This window comes from Mirounga angustirostris, unplaced genomic scaffold, assembly GCF_029215605.1.
Source record: "Mirounga angustirostris isolate CCGP_5_RB_7025 unplaced genomic scaffold, mMirAng1.0.hap1 SCAF_15, whole genome shotgun sequence".
In the NCBI taxonomy this organism is placed as follows: domain Eukaryota; kingdom Metazoa; phylum Chordata; class Mammalia; order Carnivora; family Phocidae; genus Mirounga; species Mirounga angustirostris.
The window spans coordinates 65,370,634-65,390,982 of record NW_026991723.1 but is presented as its reverse complement, the minus strand read 5'-3'; the positions used below and the strand labels follow the sequence as shown (position 1 = coordinate 65,390,982).

Genomic DNA, 20,349 nt, shown 5'->3' with positions numbered 1-20,349 from the left:
CAATAAGTATACATGTGTTAAACTATTCTCTTAAAGTTCATATTTCAGAAATAAATAGCAGATATAATCAATTACATGTTTTCTGATATTGGAAGACAAAACAACTACTTAGCAATATGGGATATGCAACAGTGAGTTCTGAAAAACAGTTTAAGTGAAAACAAAAGTAGCCTGTGGCTCACATATCAATTTTAATTAAAATTCTAGACAACAAAGTAAAATTTGAGAATGCAAATGAGGAAGGGGATTATTATTTGGGTGGTATAAAAACAAATTTGAATGTGTAGTGATTATACTATAAAACTGTGCCTACAAATTCTGTAATATATCCTAAATATGGGAAATTCAAGCAGATACATGTGATAAAGTAAAAATATAATATTTCTGTTTTTAAATTTTATTGATACATAGTTCAAATACCATGCAATTTATTCATTTAAGTGTACATTTTAATGTTTTAGTATATTTCTAAGTTGTGTATATATCACCACAATCAATTTTAGTATTTTTATAGCCCCCAAAAGAAAACCAGTACCCATTAGCTTTCACTCCCCATTTCCACAAACTCTCACTCCTACCCCAGTCCTAAACAACTACTAATCTACTTCTGTCTCTATAGATTTGCTTATATGGGACAATTTATATAAATGGTGTCATACAGTATATAGCCCTTTGTGACTTGATCCTTGCACTTACCATCCATGTTGTAGCATGTATCAATACTTCATTCCTTTTTATTGTCAAATAATCCATTGTGTGGATATATTTTGTTCATTCATCAGTTGCACAAATTTTCACTTTTTGGCTATTATGAATGATACTCTCTGAACATACAAAATTATTATTTATAATAATAAGAGGTTTCCCCAAGTTCCTCAGACTATCATTCTGGAAGCCTTACCTCTTCATAGGCTTTTCAGTCAAGCATTTGAAAAATAGTAATGTGAGTAGTTATATTAACATATGTGCAGTCGTGTGTACACACACACACCCCACACATAACAGTGACAGGACTGTTTTGGAAGAATGTCTCTGAAATGTTAGGAGCCCTACTAGCCCCACCCCCCCGCCATGTTCGTATAACCTGAAAGAGAGAGTGACAAATTTCCAAAACTTTGGAGCAGAATATAGATTTGGGACATTGAAATATTCTAGAGATTGGAACATGCCTTCTGAAATGTGAGATCTTTGGTATATTAATATTTCCCATACTGATGGCTGCATCTAATCCCCATGGACTTGGAGATGTAAATGGCAAATAATGCCTAAGGTTCTGGTACTAGCCCAACTTTAATATGTTTAAAAAATGCCTACTGCTCCACCAGCAGATAAATTAAATATATCTTATAACAAAAAAAATGATTTCTAAGGACAAGAAAATAGCTAAAAATGCCTAATAAAATTTAATGGAGAGGAGACAAAGATGATAATAATGAAAAATAACATCATGATGTTTACTGCTTCCCTCAGGCAACAGAGTGAACAGAGGCATTTGTGAGATGATCTCATTAAACATAGAAAATCGTTTGCATTTTAGCAAGGAATCATTCTATTTATAGTGGATAGAATCCAGCTATTAATTTTGGACTATATTATAGTAAAAACTGGTGTAAGCCATAAGAAACAATTGTAATAAAAGCTTAAAATGGGAATGTCTCTGAAGCCATATTGGAGTGAGTGTCTGTACATGTTGTATGTGAGAATAATAATTACAAAAGTGTCGTTTACCCCAAGGTTTATAGCAGCAATGTCCACAATAGCCAAACTGTGGAAAGAGCCAAGATGTCCATCTACAGATGAATGGATAAAGAAGATATGGTATATATATATATATATATATATATATGCAATGGAATATTATGCAGCCATCAAAAGGAATGAAATCTTGCCATTTGCAAGGACTTGGATGGAACTGGAGGGTATTATGCTGAGTGAAATAAGTCAATCAGAGAAAGACATGTATCATATGACCTCACTGATATGAGGAATTCTTAACCTCAGGAAACAAACTGAGGGTTGCTGGAGTGGTGGGGGGTGGGAGAGATGGGGTGGCTGGGTGATAGACATTGGGGAGGGTGTGTGCTATGGTGAGCGCTGTGAATTGTGTAAGACTATTGAATCACAGACCTGTACCTCTGGAACAAATAATACATTATATGTTAAAAAAAAAAAAAAGATAGAAGGGGAAGAATGAAGGGGGGGAAGTCGGAGGGGTAGACGAACCATGAGAGATGATGGACTCCGAGAAACAAACTGAGGGTTCTAGAGTGGAAGGGGGTGGGAGGATGGGCTAGCCTGGTGATGGGTATTAAAGAGGGCACATTCTGCATGGAGCACTGGGTGTTATACGCAAGCAGTGAATCATGGAACACTACATCAAAAACTAATGATGTAATGTATGGTGATTAACAGAACAATAATAAAAAAATTTTAAAAATAAAAAGAGAAAAAAATAATTACAAAAGTGTTTTGAAGACTGGAACTCAATTGTAACTATACTAAGGGTGAAATTAATTTGAATGCTTAAAACTGTAGTAGAATGAAGTCCAATTAATGACAAAGAGAGATAAATAAAAAGCCAAATAAAGTACACAGGAAACTATGAGCATTAAATGGGAGGTCACCTTGGTAACACATCTTTTTTTTTTTTTTTAAAGATTTTATTTATTCATTTGACAGAGAGAGAGAGAGACAGTGAGAGAGGGAACACAAGCAGGGGGAGTGGGAGAGGGAGAAGAAGGCTTCCTGCCAAGCAGGGAGCCCAATGTGGGGCTCGATCCCAGGACCCTGAGATCATGACCTGAGCCGAAGGCAGATGCTTAACGACTGAGGCACCCAGGCACCCCTTGGTAACACATCTTAACCCTGAGGGAGAATAGCTGCATTCAGGAAGTAAAAAGTGGTCTGTCATAGCTGAATTGTAGTGAATCAGTGAAAAGTTTGTTGAGAGAGATGTAGGTGCAAGAACTTGAGAGGTCTTGAAAGTCATATTTTTTCAGCCTATAAAAATTAAGTCATTATGTAATTAATCATGAAGGCAACAATACTAAAAATCTACCACATTTCTGCCTACCACTGGGGAGAATAGTGTGGAAAGGGAGTAGAGCATAGGCAAGAGGATGAAGGCTGTTTTTTTTTTTTATAATTCATGTGTCCTGTGTTGGTCCCCAAGGACTAGGGTGGTCATAGTAGGTCTAAAAGAAGTAAATAAATCTGAAAATCAGCTAAACAGAGTATCAGAAATAAGTGTTTCAGTGAAATCTTTGTTGTGAAATAGATACACAAATATCATGGATTTCTTTATATACCAGAGTGATAGTAAGGATAATGTTGTGGAATAAAATATCTTGTTCACAACAGTGAGAAAAATGTAAAAAAAAAAAAAAAACGAAAAACAAAACAAAAACCTTATACTGGAATTGAACAACGATAGATTCTGAATAGAATGGTTTGTTTCAGTTTGTTTATTCTCCCTGTCTAAATTTATGCAGATTTTAAGATCTAGGACCAATATGAAGGATTAGAATCATAGCCGGCCTTTTTACTGCATTGTATTAGAATCAAGGACCTCAAGAATGGGTAAAATAATTCACAACATGGTTCAGGCTCGCTCGAAAAAGCAGAATATTAAGTTTGCAAGCCAAAGCTTTTTTTTTTTTTAATTCTTATATTAATCCCCATACATTACATCATTAGTTTTAGATGAAGTGTTCCATGATTCATTGTTTGCATAACACCCAGTGCTCCATGCAGAATGTGCACTCCTCAATACCCACCACCAGGCTAACCCATCCTCCCACCCGCTCCCCTCTAGAACCCTCAGTTTGTTTTTCAGAGTCCATCGTCTCTCATGGTTCCTCTACCCCTCTGATTTCCCCCGCTTCATTCTTCCCCTCCCGCTACCTTCTTCTTCTTCTTCTTTTTTTTTTTTCTTAACATATATTGCATTATTTGTTTCAGAGGTACAGATCTGAGATTCAACAGTCTTGCACAATTCACAGCGCTTACCAGAGCACATACCCTCCCTAGTGTCTATCACTCCCACCCCACCCCCCACTCCAGCAACCCTCAGTTTGTTTCCTGCAATTAAGAATTCCTCATATCAGTGAGATCATATGATACATGTCTTTCTCTGTTTGACTTATTTCACTCAACATAATACCCTCCAGTTCCATCCACGTCGTTGCAAATGGCAAGATCTCATTCCTTTTGATGGCTGCATAATATTCCATTGTATATATATACCACCTCTTCTTTATCCATTCATCTGTCGATGCACATCTTGGCTCTTTCCACAGTTTGGCTGTTGTGGACATTGCTGCTTTAAACATCGGGGTCCACGTACCCTTTTGGATCCCTACTTTTGTATCTTTGGGGTAAATACCCAGTAGTGCAATTGATGGATCATATGGTAGCTCTATTTTCAACTTTTTGAGGAACCTCCATACTGTTTTCCAGAGTGGCTGCACCAGCTTGCATTCCCACCAACAGTGTAGCAGGGTTCCCCTTTCTCCGCATCCCCGCCAACATCTGTCGTTTCCTGACTTGTTAATTTTAGCCATTCTGACTGGTTTGAGGTGGTATCTCATTGAGGTTTTGATTTGGATTTCCCTGATGCCGAGCGATATTGAGCACTTTTTCATGTGTCTGTTGGCCATTTGGATGTCTTCTTTGGAAAAATGTCTGTTCATGTCTTCTGCCCATTTCTTGATTGGATTCTTTGTTCTTTGGGTGTTGAGTTTGATGAGTTCTTTATAGATTTTGGATACTAGCCCTTTATCTGATATGTCATTTGCAAATATCTTCTCCCATTCTGTCGGTTGTCTTTAGGTTTTGTTCACTGTTTCCTTTGCTTTGCAGAAGCTTTTTATCTTGATGAAGTCCCAATAGTTCATTTTTGCCCTTGCTTCCCTTGCCTTTGGCGATGTTTCTAGGAAGAAGTTGCTTCAGCTGAGGTCAAAGAGGTTGCTGCCTGTGTTCTCCTTTAGGATTTTGATGGACTCCTGTCTCACACTGAGGTCTTTCAACCATTTGGAGTCTATTTTTGTGTGTGGTGTAAGGAAATGGTCCAGTTTCATTCTTCTGCATGTGGCTATCCAATTTTCCCAACACCATTTGTTGAAGAGACTGTCTTTGTTCCATTGGACATTCTTTCCTGCTTTGTCAAAGATGAGTTGACCATAGAGTTGAGGGTCCATTTCTGGGCTCTCTATTCTGTTCCATTGATCTATGTGTCTGTTTTTGTGCCAGTACCATACTGTCTTGATGATGACAGCTTTGTAATAGAGCTGGAACTCCGGAATTGTGATGCCGCCGGCTTTGCTTTTCTTTTTCAATATTCCTCTGGCTATGCGGGGTCTTTTCTGGTTCCATACAAATTTTAGGATGATTTGTTCCATTTCTTTGAAAAAAGTGGATGGTATTTTGATAGGGATTGCATTGAATGTGTAGATTGCTCTAGGTAGCATTGACATCTTCACAATATTTGTTCTTCCAATCCATGAGCATGGAACGTTTTTCCATTTCTTTGTGTCTTCCTCCATTTCTTTCATGAGTATTTTATAGTTTTCTGAGTACAGATCCTTTGTCTCTTTGGTTAGCTTTATTCCTAGGTATCTTATGGTTTTGGGTGCAATTGTAAATGGGATCGACTCCTTATTTTCTCTTTCTTCTATCTTGTTGTTGGTGTATAGGAATGCCACTGACTTCTGTTCATTGATTTTATATCCTGCCACTTTACTGAATTCCTGTATGAGTTCTAGCAGTTTTGGGGTGGAGTCTTTTGGGTTTTCCACATAAAGTATCATATCATCTGCAAAGAGTGAGAGTTCGACTTCTTCTTTGCCGATTTGGATGCCTTTGATTTCTTTTTGTTGTCTGATTGCTGTGACTAGGACTTCCAATACTATGTTGAATAGCAGTGGTGATAGTGGACATCCCTGCCGTGTTCTTGACCTTAGGGGGAAAGCTCTGTTTTTCCCCATTGAGAATGATATTCGCTGTAGGTTTTTCATAGATGGCTTTTATGATATTGAGGTATGTACCCTCTATCCCTATACTCTGAAGAGTTTTGATCAAGAAAGGATGCTGTACTTTGTGAAAAGCTTTTTCTGCATCTATTGAGAGGATCATATGATTCTTGTTCTTTCTTTTGTTAATGTATTGTATCACACTGATTTGCGGATGTTGAACCAGCCTTGCAGCCCCAGGATAAATCCCACTTGGTCGTGGTGAATTATCCTTTTAATGTACTGTTGGATCTTACTGGCTAGTATTTTGGTGAGGATTTTTGCATCCATGTTCATCAGGGCTATTGGTCTGTAATTCTCCTTTAATGGGGTCTTTGTCTGGTTTTGGGATCAAGGTAATCCTGGCCTCATAAAATGAGTTTGGAAGTTTTCCTTCCATTTCTATTTTTTGGAACAGTTTCAGAAGAATAGGTCTTAATTCTTCTTGAAATGTTTGGTAGAATTGCCCTGGGAAGCCATCTGGCCCTGGGCTTTTGTTTTTCGGGAGATTTTTGATGACTGCTTCAATTTCCTTACTGGTTATGGTCTGTTCAGGTTTTCTGTTTCATCCTGGTTCAGATTTGGTAGTTGATACATCTCTAGGAATGCATCCATTTCTTCCAGGTTATCTAATTTGCTGCCATAGAGTTGCTCATAATATGTTCTTATCATTGTTTGTATTTCTTTGGTGTTGGTTGTGATCTCTCCTCTTTCATTCATGATTTTGTGGATTTGGGTCATTTCTCTTCTCTTTTTGATAAGTCTGGCCAGGGGTTTATCAATCTTGTTCATTCTTTCAAAGAACCAGCTCCTAGTTTCGTTGATCTGTTCTACTGTTCTTTTAGTTTCTATTTCATTGATTTCTGTTCTGGTCTTTATTATTTCTCTTCTCCTGCTGGGTTTAGGCTTTATTTGCTGTTCTTTCTCCAGCTTCTTTAGGTGGAGGGTTAGGTTGTGTACTTGAGACCTTTCTTGTTTCTTGAGAAAGGCTTGTATTGCTATATACTTTCCTCTTAGGACTGCCTTTGCTGCATCCCAAAGATTTTGAATAGTTGTGTTTTCATTTTCATTGGTTTCCATGTATTTTTTTAATTATTCTTTAATTTCCTGGTTGACGCATTCATTCTTCAGTAGGATGCTCTTTAGCCTCCATGTATTTGAGTTCTTTCCGACTTTCCTCTTCTGATTGAGTTCTAGTTTCAAAGCATTGTGGTCTGAAAATAGGCAGGGAATGATTCCAATCTTCTGGTACCAGTTGAGACCTGATTTATGACTTAGGATGTGATCTATTTTGGAGAATGTTCCATGGGCACTAGAGAAGAATGTGTATTCCGTTGCTTTGGGGTGGAATGTTCTGAATAGGTCTGTGAAGTCCATTTGGTCCAGTGTGTCATTTAAAGTCTTTATTTCCTTGTTGATCTTTTGCTTAGACGGTCTGTCCATTGCAGTGAGGGGGGTGTTAAAGTCCCCCACTATTATTGTATTGTTGTCAATGTGTTTCTTTGCTTTTGTTATTAATTGCCTTATATAATTGGCTGCTCCGATGTTAGGGGCATTGATATTTACAATTGTTAGATCTTCTTGTTGGATAGACCCTTTAAGTAGGATATGATGTCCTTCCTCATCTCTTATTACAGTCTTTGGTTTAAAATCTAATTTGTCTGATATAAGGATTGCCACCCCAGCTTTCTTTTGATGTCCATTAGCATGGTAAATGGTTTTCCACCCCGTCACTTTCAATCTGGGGGTGTCTTTGGTTCTAAAATGAGTCTCTTGCAGACAGCATATCGATGGGTCTTGTTTTTTAATCCAGTCTGATAGTCTGTGTCTTTTGATTGGGGCATTGAGCCCATTTACATTCAGGGTAACTATTGAAAGATAGGAATTTAGTGCCATTGTATTGCCTGTAAGGTGACTGTTACCTTATATTGTCTGTGTTCCTTTCTGGTCTATGATGCTTTTAGGCTCTCTCTTTGCTTAGAGGACCCCTTTCAAGATTTCCTGTAGGGCTGGTTTTGTGTTTGCAAATTCCTTTAGTTTTTGTTTGTCCTGGAAGCTTTTTATCTCTCCTTCAATTTTCAATGACAGCCTAGCTGGATAGAGTATTCTTGGCTGCATATTTTTCTCATTTAGTGCTCTGAATATATCCTGCCAGTGCTTTCTGGCCTGCCAGGTCTCTGTGGATAGGTCTGTTGCCAATCTAATGTTTCTACCCTTGTAGGTTACATATCTCTTCTCCCGAGCTGCTTTCAGGATTTTCTCTTTGTCTCTGAGACTCGTAAGTTTTACTATGAGATGTTGGGGTGTTGACCTATTTTTATTGATTTTGAGAGGGGTTCTCTGTGCTTTCTGGATTTTGATGCCTGTTTCCTTCCCCAAATTAGGGAAATTCTCTGCTATAATTTGCTCCATTATACCTTCTGCCCCTCTCTCTCTTTCTTCTTCTTCTGGGATCCCAATTATTCTAATGTTGTTTCGTCTTATGGTATCGCTTATCTCTCGAATTCTGCCCTCATGATCCTGTAGTTGTTTATCTCTCTTTTTCTGAGCTTCTTTATTTTCCATCATTTGGTCTTCTATATTACTGAATCTCTCTTCTGCCTCATTTATTCTAGCAGTTAGCACCCCCATTTTTTATTGCACCTTATTAATAGTCTTTTTGATTCTACTTGGTTGGATTTTAGTTCTTTTACTTCTCCAGAAAGGGTTTCTCTAATAACTTCCATATTTTTTTCAAGCCCAGCTAGTATCTTTAAAGTGATGATTCTGAACTCTAGATCTGACATCGTACTAATGTCTGTATTGAGTAGGTCCCTGGCAGTCGGTACTACCTCTTGTTCTTTTTGTTGAGGTGATTTTTTCCATCTTGTCATTTTGTGCAGAGGAGAATAGATTAATGAGAGAACAAAATGCTAGCAGAGTAACAATGTCCCCAGAAAATATACTCTAAACAAATCAGAAAGACCTGAAGAAGTGGAAAAAGAAATGAAAGAGAGAAAAAAGAAAAAGAAGAAAAGAAAAAGATAAAGATAAAAACAAACAAAAACAAACAAAACAAAACAACAACAACAACAACAAAACCAGAATGTGATCAAATATGATTAGGCTGGTATATAGATCAGTGCCACACACTAGATTTGGGGTGTATTTTGGTCTTTTAGAAGAAAGTGCCTCCCAAAATTTTAAAGACAGAAAAAATTATATATGTACAAAAATAAGGGTTGATATGATTAAGGGATGGAATATGACTGTAAAGATGGGGAGTATAAAAAATTTTATAAAAGGAATTGATAAGAAGTTGTTTGAAAAAAGAAAGAAGAGGATTTAAAAAAAAGAAAAAAGAAAAAAAAAGGGAGAGGATGTGATCAGGCAGGGGAATAGAAAACACCATATACTGGAGATTTAGGGTACATTTTAATCTGTTAGACGAAACTATCAAAATTTTAAAGAGAGATCAACTGATATATATATGCTAAAAATACGGGTAACTACTATGAAGGGATAGAATATTACTCTAAAAATGAAAAATAAAATTTTTTTTTTTAAAAAAGGGATTGATAAGATGTTGGTTGAAAAAGAGAAAAAGAAAAATTCAAAAAAAAAAGAAAAAAGTTAAAAAAAATTAACTTTGAAAGACTAAAGAATCATGGTAAAAAAGCCGTGAATTCTATGTGCAGTAGTCCCCTAGGGCTGGAGTTCTGCCGTTCTCATTGATCGGTAAACTTGGTCTTGGCTGGCTGTTCTCGCTGATCTTCTGGGGAGGGGCCTGTTGCCGTGGTTTCCAAATGTCTCTGCCGGAGGCGGAATTGTCCTGCCCTTGCCCCCTCCAGGCTAAGTCATCTGCTCGGGTTTGCTCTGCGGAGCTTTTGTTCCCTGCGAGCTTTCCATACAGCTTTGGAGGTGGAGAGTGAAAATGGCGGCCTCCCAATCTCCGCCCCAGAGGAGCTGAGAACTCAGGCCACGCTCCTCAGTGAGTCCCCAGAGAAAAGCCGTCAGTCACTCCTGGCTCCCCAGTCTCCGGCCGCACTCTGTGCTCACCTGGCCTGTGACCGCGCGTTTCTATCTCTGGCACCCGACCCCGTGTGGAGTCTCCAAACCCAGCAGATCCCTGCGGTGCACTCCCACGCCGCACCTCCCGGGGGAGGAAGGGGAGTCTCCCCGGATCTGCCGCTTGTTGGGTCCCTGCTGGAGGAGCAGGGGCCCGACTGTGCCGCGGATCCCGGTTTATGGCCACCCCGAGCTGAGAGCCCGCGCCTGGGTTCTGCCTCTGTAGCCGGCTTCCCTGCTCCATTACCTGGGAGCTCTGCCACACTCAGGACCCCCAGTGTCCTGAGACCACACTGTCCCGGAGGGTTCCACCCCCCACTTAGCCACCCGAGTGACGTCCCTCAGCGGAGCAGACTTTTAAAAGTTCCGATTTTGTGCTCCGCGGCTCTATCACTTGCCAGAAGCGGCCGACGGAGCCCCCTCCCCCGCCGTCTATCCTCCCGAATATCGGCTCGGGTTCACTTCTCTGCACGTCCTACCTTCCAGAAAGTGGTCGCTTTTCTGATGAGAGAGTTGTTGCTCTTCTTTTCTTCGATCTCCTGTTGAGTTTGTAGGTGTTCAGAATGGTTTGATCCCTATCCAGCTGAATTCCTGAGAGGAGACGAAATCCAGGTCTCCTACTCCTCCGCCATCTTGCTCCGCCCCAACAAGCGAAAGCTTTTTATGAAGTTCATTGCTGTGTACATCAGTTACTATTGCTGAATAACAAAGTATACCACCAAATCTTAATGGGTGCAAACTCAGTGACTATCATCTCACAATTTCTGTGGAAGAATTTGGTGTCAGCTTAACTGAGCAGTTCGGGCATTGGCATCAAGTGCTGAAATCCTCAATAAAAATACAAGCTTCTGGAGCTTCAGCAAATGGCTGGTAGACTGAATTGATGATGTTAGCCTAATAGGCCAAGTTCTAGCTTTTATTTTCTAATATGACTAACTTGGATTAGAGCATAGATAAAGTCGGGGTCCAAATGGAAGTTTTAGTCTTAGGTCTTTCTCTGTGGAGTGGTGCTAAGTAGTTTAGGACATCAGAAATTATTTAGATCCAATGCAAATCTCATGAATATCACTTTTAAAGAGTTTAATATGAAATAAAATTATCATAGCACCAGCCCCATGTTACCAAATTCTAAAAAACATAAAACAAACAAATTAAAAAAAAAAAAAAAAACAAGCTAAATCTTAGCCCTCAACAAGCTTCCCAGGAAAATTATGTTCCAGAATATAAATGTGGTGGTATTGAGGATCATATCAGAGACTAAATGGCATCTGAGTGATGGATTAGGAATAGGGAAAAAAATCTAATAATTATCATCATCAAAACAGTAGTCTTTCAGAATTCATGGATTTTGTACTTAAATTAAGTTGACTTAAACAGTTGATGTTTACTATGATACTTTAAAATATCTAGAGGGATGGGCACCTGGGTGGCTCAGTCGTTAAGCTTCTGCCTTCGGCTCAGGTCATGGTCCCAGGGTCCTGGGATCGAGCCCCACATCAGGCTCCCTGCTCAGCGGGAAGCCTGCTTCTCCCTCTCCCACTCCCCCTGCTTGTGTTCCCTCTCTCACTGTGTCTCTCTCTGTCAAATAAATAAATAAAATCTTTAAAAAATAAAAATAAATATCTAGAGGGAAAAATCCACATGTGCAAATTATCTCTTTAAAAGTGAAAGTAATCAAACCATTTAATTTCAGTTTTTCTTTTGAATCCCACATTTGTGCCAAATGAGAGTTGCCCTGAGAATGTGCTGCTTTCCACATCCCAGACCCCATTACTAATTAAGACATACTGTCCAATGTCTTCCTTAAACAGTTAAATGTGAATAAGCTAAGCCTACCTTATCCTGTATATTTACTTATTTTGCTATCAGTATCTCATTTTTCATTTCATATGTATCCTGTCTGTCTCCTAATATTTTCTCCTCTGTCTTAAGGAAACCTCTCTGCACTTCTAGCTTATGTATCTTCTGTGTTCCTTTTTGTTTTCATTCTGACAGTAAGACAGAATCTGCTCTAGTTTCCTGTTGATTTATTTGCAAACTTGGTTTCCAGGGGGCAGTGTTTTAATCTCAGGCCTTTTAAGTTGCTTTCTTATCCTTTGGGTTTTCTAATGATTTCATGAATATTTTTTTAACTAACTCGACTTAAGAAATTGGCATATTTTCACAATTACAAGAGAGCCATCATTACTTTTTATTGTGTTTAAATAAAATCTAACACTTTTTCATGGGAAAACTTATGTTTGGGTCTCATATGTAATTTATGAACCTAGAATTCATGTGAGACCATATATGACCCTGATTCTTGTGTCTGGGGACAACCACATACATCTAAGTTTGAATATTTACTATTCTCTTCCTCACTTCTAATCCCAAATGGAAGTAGGTGTAGTCTATCCAGTAGTGCCTACCTAGGAGCAGTAACAAGTTAAAGCTAGAATCTCACACATAATTGCTTTGTGGGACTTACTGCAATCAGCAGCTTTAAAATAAGAACATGTTATTTTGTTCAACATTGCATAAGAAGGATTGTATTCAGCTTCATCATCTCCTGCAATAAAAGGTAAAGCTAAATACATGCAATAAAATATCGAGATCTCATACTGCCAAGGCTACTACTATTTATTTAAATCCACCAGTGAGATCCCCAGGCTATTTAAATATGTTTCAGCAGTGCACACCTCAGTTGAAGTTTTAGGCTCCTGATACAAAGAGAAGCAGAGCTACTCTTAACTGAATTCAGTCTAGAGAAGGAAGCTTGGTTGAGTCCTAAGGCAGGCTGCCTCCTGAGAAGTAGGGAGAAAGGGGTGATTAATTATCTATCATTTATTTTTATGAAAACAAAGTCAAAGAAAAGGAGCATATGATTATGTTAGTGAAGTCAGAGCAGAAAAAATAAAGAACAGTGATGGAATGTATTTTTAGGGTAGATCAAGAAAATATATTAAGGCAATTTAAGCAGAGAAATAGAGTGCAGTGTTAAGGCTCATATTTCCTGACATAGAATACATGTTTAATAAATTTTAGTTTTTTAAAATATATGCCAATATGGAAATCTATGTTTTTATATTTAGTCATAGATATAAAAGTAATTTACATTCTGTGCAGTTTCCTATACCTTGTGTGACCCTGTTATTGTCTCTCTTGGCTAGAAACACTGACTCATTAGTTCCAAGGTAAATAAAATGAATTTCTGAACAACTAAAAAAAGAATTTCAGCAGTGACAATAGCCTTGCATTATTTTAACCATCAAAGTCACTGAAAACTAAAATTCATAGGTGAAATACAGACATCTTTGCCACGTCTATCTCTTCCTTTGTTTTTTTCTGCTTTCTGTAATGTCATCTATCAAATAAATACCACCTGTCAAATGGTATGCTGTGGAGTCCTCAGTACAATCTCAGTAAAGCAACAGTAATTGTAAAGTCTAATCTAGAATACTTTTACCCATTTTTATACAACATACTATGAAATATGGTGTAGAAGTTAAAATAATTATCTAATTGGAAAATATATTGACCAGTCCTGAACAAATACCATCACTTAACATATCACTTGAAAAGACACAAATTGCAGGACGCCTGGGTGGCTCAGTTGGTTAAGCGACTGCCTTCGGCTCAGGTCATGATCCTGGAGTCCTGGGATCGAGTCCCGCATCGGGCTCCCTGCTCGGCGGGGAGTCTGCTTCTCCCTCTGACCCTCCCCCACTCATGTACTCTCTCTCTCATTCTCGCTCTCTCAAAATAAATAAATAAATCTTTAAAAAAAAAAAAAAAGAAAAGACACAAATTGCAGACTGAAATAAGCATAAAGTAATTATAGTATAAATGGTTTCAAAAATCTACCATCTTATTCCTGCTAGGCCATCAGAAATATGACTACACCATTCTAACCAATTGAGAAGGAAAAAAAAAAAAAAGGAATGACTTCTAACCTATTGTGGAGAAAAAAAGTGCATTATAATGGTTTTGCATTTCTGGCTACCTATTTCCCCCTATGACTGAGAAAAAGAGAAAAAGATCCAAGTTAGTATAAATTAGATGTTATCTGAGGAAAAACTGAAATTACATTTACCTATATTAGGAAACTAAAAAATCAATTGAGAGAGATAATGTGATAAAGAGGTTAAGGGCATAAATTCTGGAGATGAAGAATCGTACGTCAAATCCTGGCTATTCCACTTGTAATCTCTTTGGTAGTGTGCAAATCACCTCTCTGTCCCTTAGATTCCTAATCTGTATGTTAATAGTATCTGTCTCAGAATAGTTTTTATGTTGTATATGGTAGTGTCCGTAACATATTTAATCATATCTAAGTGTTTGCCCTTATTTTTGGTGATAGTTCATTATTATCCCATTCTCTCCAGCAAAGGTGGTAGAGGAAGCTCACATATTTGGATTGAATTCTTAGTCCTGGTGAACTAACACAGTTGTTGGACTCTGCCAGGTTCATGGGTTATCTATCACAGGTCTGCACTGTAGTGCACTACTTCAGTAGATCCCCCTTTGTCACTCTTCTAAAATTACTGCTCAAGGCTACATGCAGTTGTGGCTTTTATTGAGTACTGGGAGGTATTTTCTGAATATCATTACTATATAACAAAGACTTCAGCCATGTTCTTAAAGTCTTTCATCAATTCTCACTAACCATCAACACTTAATGATATGCCAGTTATATCAGCTGCTTTTTTTCCTCTCTCTCTATGTCCCCAACTACCCTTTCCTCAGATCTTCCTGGAAATTCCAAATTTCTCACTTAATTATAAAAATTAATTTTGCTCTTTTGTGTCATTGTTTTCATTTCTAGGCAATGCCCTAGGCAATATATTTTAGGAACTAATTAATAGCCCAATGTACTTTCCTAGTAAGAGAGGATAATTGTAAGAAAGTAATTAAAAATTATTGAGCATCTATTTTATTTCAGGTATATTTTTAGGTTTAAACAAATTAAAAAACAAACAAACATACAATATTTGGAAACTAAAGAATATTGGAAGAATATGTATCTAGAAAATGGCAGGTCCAGAATCTGGACACATGTTCTGTGTACCACACTATGTTGAAATGTCTCTTCTCAACTTTTATATAGAGAAGCTTTTTCTTTTAGTCAGATTACACTTACATGTACTTTCTGATTATTCAGATATGTGCAGATCTTACCTTCAGAACTATATTAATTCAATTTAACATAATAATACTATTTATTGAGACCATTCAAGAGAAAAAAAATACAAACAGTGGCTGTGGAGTGCCTTTCCCCTATTATTCTTAGTTAATTTTAAATGTTGAACTGTGTAAGTAGATGGGAGAAAAGGAGCTCCTATTACTTTATTTTTTTTCCTTTTTTCCCCTATTATTTTAGAACAATTGGTAGAGTGATTCTTTGATGGATGATTCATTTGAGGCATGGTTGGCTAAATAGTTTAAGAGGCCCAGTACAAAACGAAAATGCAGGGTGCTGGTTTGGGGCAGGAAATCAGTTTCTTTTTCTCCAGAGTCTACCACCTGGGCCCATAGAGACCTTCAAGGGATTGCGACTTCCATGCTGGGATGCACTCAGTATCTGGATGGGGAGTAGGTGAGAGTTCCACATCAAGTCCCTTTGGAAGCCACCATTGAGGGAGGCTGCCACCTTGCCCAGCCCCAGATCCAGATGCTGCAAGCCTCTCACTTAAATCTGACCCTATCCACTCCATTTATAAAACACAAATTCAAAGATAATTTTAAAATGATGACAACAGAACATGAAACCTAAGTGCAGGGCCTTTTTAAGTGCTGGGCACTGTGCAACTTCACTGATCATTAGAGCCAACCTGATTAGAAGAATTGATAGAGACTTCAAATATGATTCCTTTGGAAGAATTACACTGCTGTCCATAGTTAATGCTGGTTCTTGCTCATGAATATAAGGAGAGCTCAGCATTTCTCTAGTAGATGCCCACTGGGTCCTTAGGCTCAGATTATAGAAGATGGATTGGAAACTTGTCATGAGGCTAGCTGCCTAAATAGGGACACTGGGGGATATAAAAATGTTTGACAGATATAATGGAAGAAAATGATATTCTAGATCAAGTAAAGAGTATGATAAAAATACCAGGAAGGGGAAGGATAAAATATATTTTGGGGGAAAAAAAGAATGTTGATATATATTGTTGGATTAAAGGAGAAAGGTGGAAAAATAGTAGGAGTAAGATTGAAAATGTTAGTAGCCAATTGTAAATGCTTTACATTTAAACTGAAAAAAAAATGTGTGAAATTGGAAAGCAATCCATTAAAGGGAAATGATGTGGACTCGTATTGATTGAAATAGATTTTAATTTTATTGATAGGTATTTTGTTCCCTGATGATGGTTTTGAGTTTACTCAAAACAACTGCATGTTCACAAAGTTTATTTGCTAAATTTCAATCTGTCAAGGAGAACTGTATTGTAAATAGGGAAAACTAGGAATTAGGAACCTGAATGTTAGCATTTTTGTGATCTTTAGAACATCCAGGTAGAAATAAGCCTTGTAAAGGGGGAATTCTGGGGAATAGTAGCCTCATGTAAGTGTACATTTTCCAATCCATATAAGAACCAAACCAAATTCCAAAAGTATAAGAATATAAAATGAAAAAAGTCAGTGTGGAAATTAGAGAATAATGTCAAACACATAACTGCAAACTTTGAGGAAATCCTGAAATTCCTGACAAAAGAGTTATGTGGTGAAGGAGAGAAGCGTCGCTCCATATTCCAATCTTTTAAGGAGCAAGAGCCGAAGGCAAGGTCAAGGTAGGATAGTAGAAGAAAATAGATAATTTTAACTAAGACTGTCTTAACAGTTTGACAAAACAAAACCCACAAACAATCAGAACACACATGGAAAGAGACACACATGGTATGGAGAGTAGACTTTTAATTGACATTTTCACCATTGTGCTTAATGTGTTCACTCAAAATTAGAGCTGGCAAGCAAGTTCCATGACAGGAAGATTAGCAACTGAATAGGATTTTATACTCCTCCAGGGTGTTAGAATTTTCAGTGTATCTTCACGGTAGTCCTAGAATATAATCAGACCAGAGTCACATCAGATGCTAAAAATTCCTCTATTCCTCTACTGAAGCTGTGAGTTCCAAACTCACCACTTTAGGATTTTGAGTGATTAAATCTGTGAAATAAAGTAATTTCATATGCCTCCTTTCATGGGCAGAATTGTGTGTAAAGGAAATATTTTATAAATATTTTATAAAATTTGCATGAGAAATGTACTTTTTTTCCCCCACTGAATTTTGTAAATGGCTCAAACACTGGGGATAAAGGATTTTCAGCTGAAGAAAATGGATATCCCTTCTCTTAATCATAATGAAAAATAGAGCAGAATATGAAGCAAACATTTGGACTACAAGAGTAGACATCTTCTGCTATATCAATCCAGATTTTATGGAAGTATAAAGTCATAAGCAATTCCAGTGAGGGGGGAGAGTGATATGCCCCTGGGCATATATGTCAGAATAGAAATGAGAAATAAGTGGTAACGCTGTCCTTTTCTTTCTTCTGGGATTAGTGGCAGAAACAAATTCTGGCAGCATCACTGAATCAAAAAGCATAAAAGCATCCTATTTTTGAAAAATTCTAAATTGGAATCAGTGTCAAAGGACTAGCGTAGCAGAGTTTAAGATGCTGTCTCCTGGTGAGAACCATGAGGAATGAAGACTCATCCTTTGGATATACAGAGAACCATGCCCTTTCTTCAAGATAGGAATAGAGCAGGGTAGATATAGCAGGGGTCATAAACAGAGAGTTGCTGGACTTGCAGAGTGGATTTCTTTATGGCGTAATCAACAGTAGTGGTGATATCATGGCCAGAGAAAAATTGGAAAAAAAAATTTTTTAAGATTTTATTATTTGGGGGAGAGCGAGAGAGTGAGCACAAGCAGAGCGAGCGACAGGTGGAGGGAGAGGGAGAAGCAGGCTCCCCACTAAGCAGGGAGCCCAACGTGGGTCTTGATCCCAGGACCCTGGGATCATGACCTGAGCTGAAGGCAGATGACATTTAACCGACTGAGCCACCCAGGTGCCCCTGGAAAATTTTTCTAGAGCACATTTCTCAGAATTAATGTATTCTGCCACTGGCCCTTCCTCTTCTATAAGGTTATGACCAGTAAGCATTACATGCATAGATCAGTAGATATGGAAATCACGTATCAATTTAAATTAATTTTGGCAAGAATTTGAAAAGAAATGTCAACAGAAAACATGGCAAAGGCTGATGGTAGAAGAGAACTTTCCTTCTTCTCACCTCACATTTAAATTTCATAACCTCTTTCTTTGTGTCAATTTACCCCCTAGCCTCTATCTGCAGCAGCTCCATACTTAGTCCTCTTCCAGGTGAAATGATTTTTTATTAAACATCTCCATAGTTGCATGGCAGCAATATTATATTTACAAGATACACATATATAAGCAGATATTCAGCAACATTTATTCTATAGTATGAATTTGCTTCTAGTTGGCACATCCCCTCAGCCTTCAGAATTTCAATGAAAAGTGTGCTTTATGTTCTTTCTCACCATTTTTATCCATCAAATTTTTCATAAACTGGGTCTTAGTTAAACTTCATTGCTCCAGAAACAACCAGAATATATTTTCGGCTCTTATTTTCATGTTGCAGTCTTAAATAACAGACCCCTAGCATTTCATGAGGGAAAGAATTAAAGAAAAACCATCTAGAAATATAATTCAGGTTTCCATTTATCGATACCTAATACTTCAAAGGAAATCTCACACAGTGGACTTGCTAGACTTTATCTTCCCCTTAATGCTGAAAGCCAAATGTGAGATAAGTTTGATGTGAGATACATCTTACTTGGCCCTAGAAAAGGCCTGAATTCTCAAAATAATACTTCAAAATTTCTGAAAAAAATAAAGTTCTTTATTCTAATTCCTCGAGGAGAAAATTCTTCATCTCAGGATAGTAATCTATGTACCTCTACCCATAAATAGATCTTTGCCCTCTGAGGTTCCAGATGTGCACATTTTGATTCCCACAATGATTCTTATTCTTTTTAACCGCAGTTGTGATCTTATGTGTGAGCACAACAGTCAAAACTTTGTTAATAATCTACCTTTGTATACTAAAGCCAAGCAGGAGAGAGGATGATTAAAATGATGGTATAGAATTTGATCAGCAGAGCCCTTCTTCATCTTCCCATGTGGCATTTAGATACCAAATATTAAAAATATTGCTTATACTTACTGAAGCTTAACCGGAGCACCTTTGTGTAAAGTATACAGTGTGTTCAACTTATGCTCTCTTCTCTTTAGGATTTGTTGGATGTACAGTGTATGCATACAGACACACAGACACAGTTGGTATCTACATAGAGATGTGTGTGTTTAATTTGAACAATATTCCTATATCACCAGTGAAAGACTCTGGTAGAACCTGAAGTGAAAAATACATCTTGTGCCATAGACTAAAATGGGATCACCTAACTCTTTCTTGAATCAAACTTATTGCCATTCAGAACAAAAAATCAGAGAAAGGCTCAATTTTGTTTTGTTGGGTTTTGTTTTTCGTTAATTATTAGAATTAACTATACATTTTGCCAGCTTTCTTTCTCATCATTATTATATTTCATGATTCTTCATTGATGAATTTATTAGTGTGCAAGAATACATTTAATAGTAATTCACCCTTAGAAGGTCATTGGGTAGTAGACTTTGAGTGCTTACATTTCTGAAAATGTTTTTATTTAGCTCTTAGTAGTATATACTACTGTGGTTGAGTATGAATCTAGGTTCTGACTATTTTGGTTAATACTGATTTATTGACCTCTAGAGAATTCTGCCAGGTAAGTCTGATGTCAGTCAGATTTTTATTCCTTCTTAGATAATCTTGTGATACTATTGTGTTTGCTATGAGTGAAGATGTTTATTCTCTCTGGAAACATTTTTTGTCATCCCTGTGCAGGGGCCATGCTAATCTCTGGGTCGTTCCAGTTTTAATGTTATGTGCTGCTGAAGCAAGCTCTCTCTGGAAACTTTTTATATTGCATTTTCATCTTTTTAACTTTTTTAATATATATATAATTTACCATGGTGTTCCTTAAATTGTGCAGTTTTATATGAAATATATCATTAAAACATATATGAAACGTGTATGTGACACATAAGGAAAAAGAAAAAAATATCTCTGAGCCCACAAATCAGCTTCAATATAAAATTTTCCGGTCTTCATAGAGTCCCTAGTGGACTTTCCGTGACAAAAACCAATCCCCTCTTCTCTCTCCTATGTTTTTTTCCCTCTTTTCTAAAG

At 37.5% G+C, this 20,349-nt stretch overlaps 1 non-coding gene across 1 annotated transcript; it reads right to left on the bottom strand.

Moving 5' to 3' along the window:
- Window positions 1-19,957: 19,957 nt before the first annotated feature.
- Window positions 19,958-20,060, bottom strand: LOC123850327 (U6 spliceosomal RNA). The gene has a single exon (XR_006792291.1). It is a non-coding gene; the product is annotated as a U6 spliceosomal RNA (small nuclear RNA).
- Window positions 20,061-20,349: the final 289 nt, after the last annotated feature.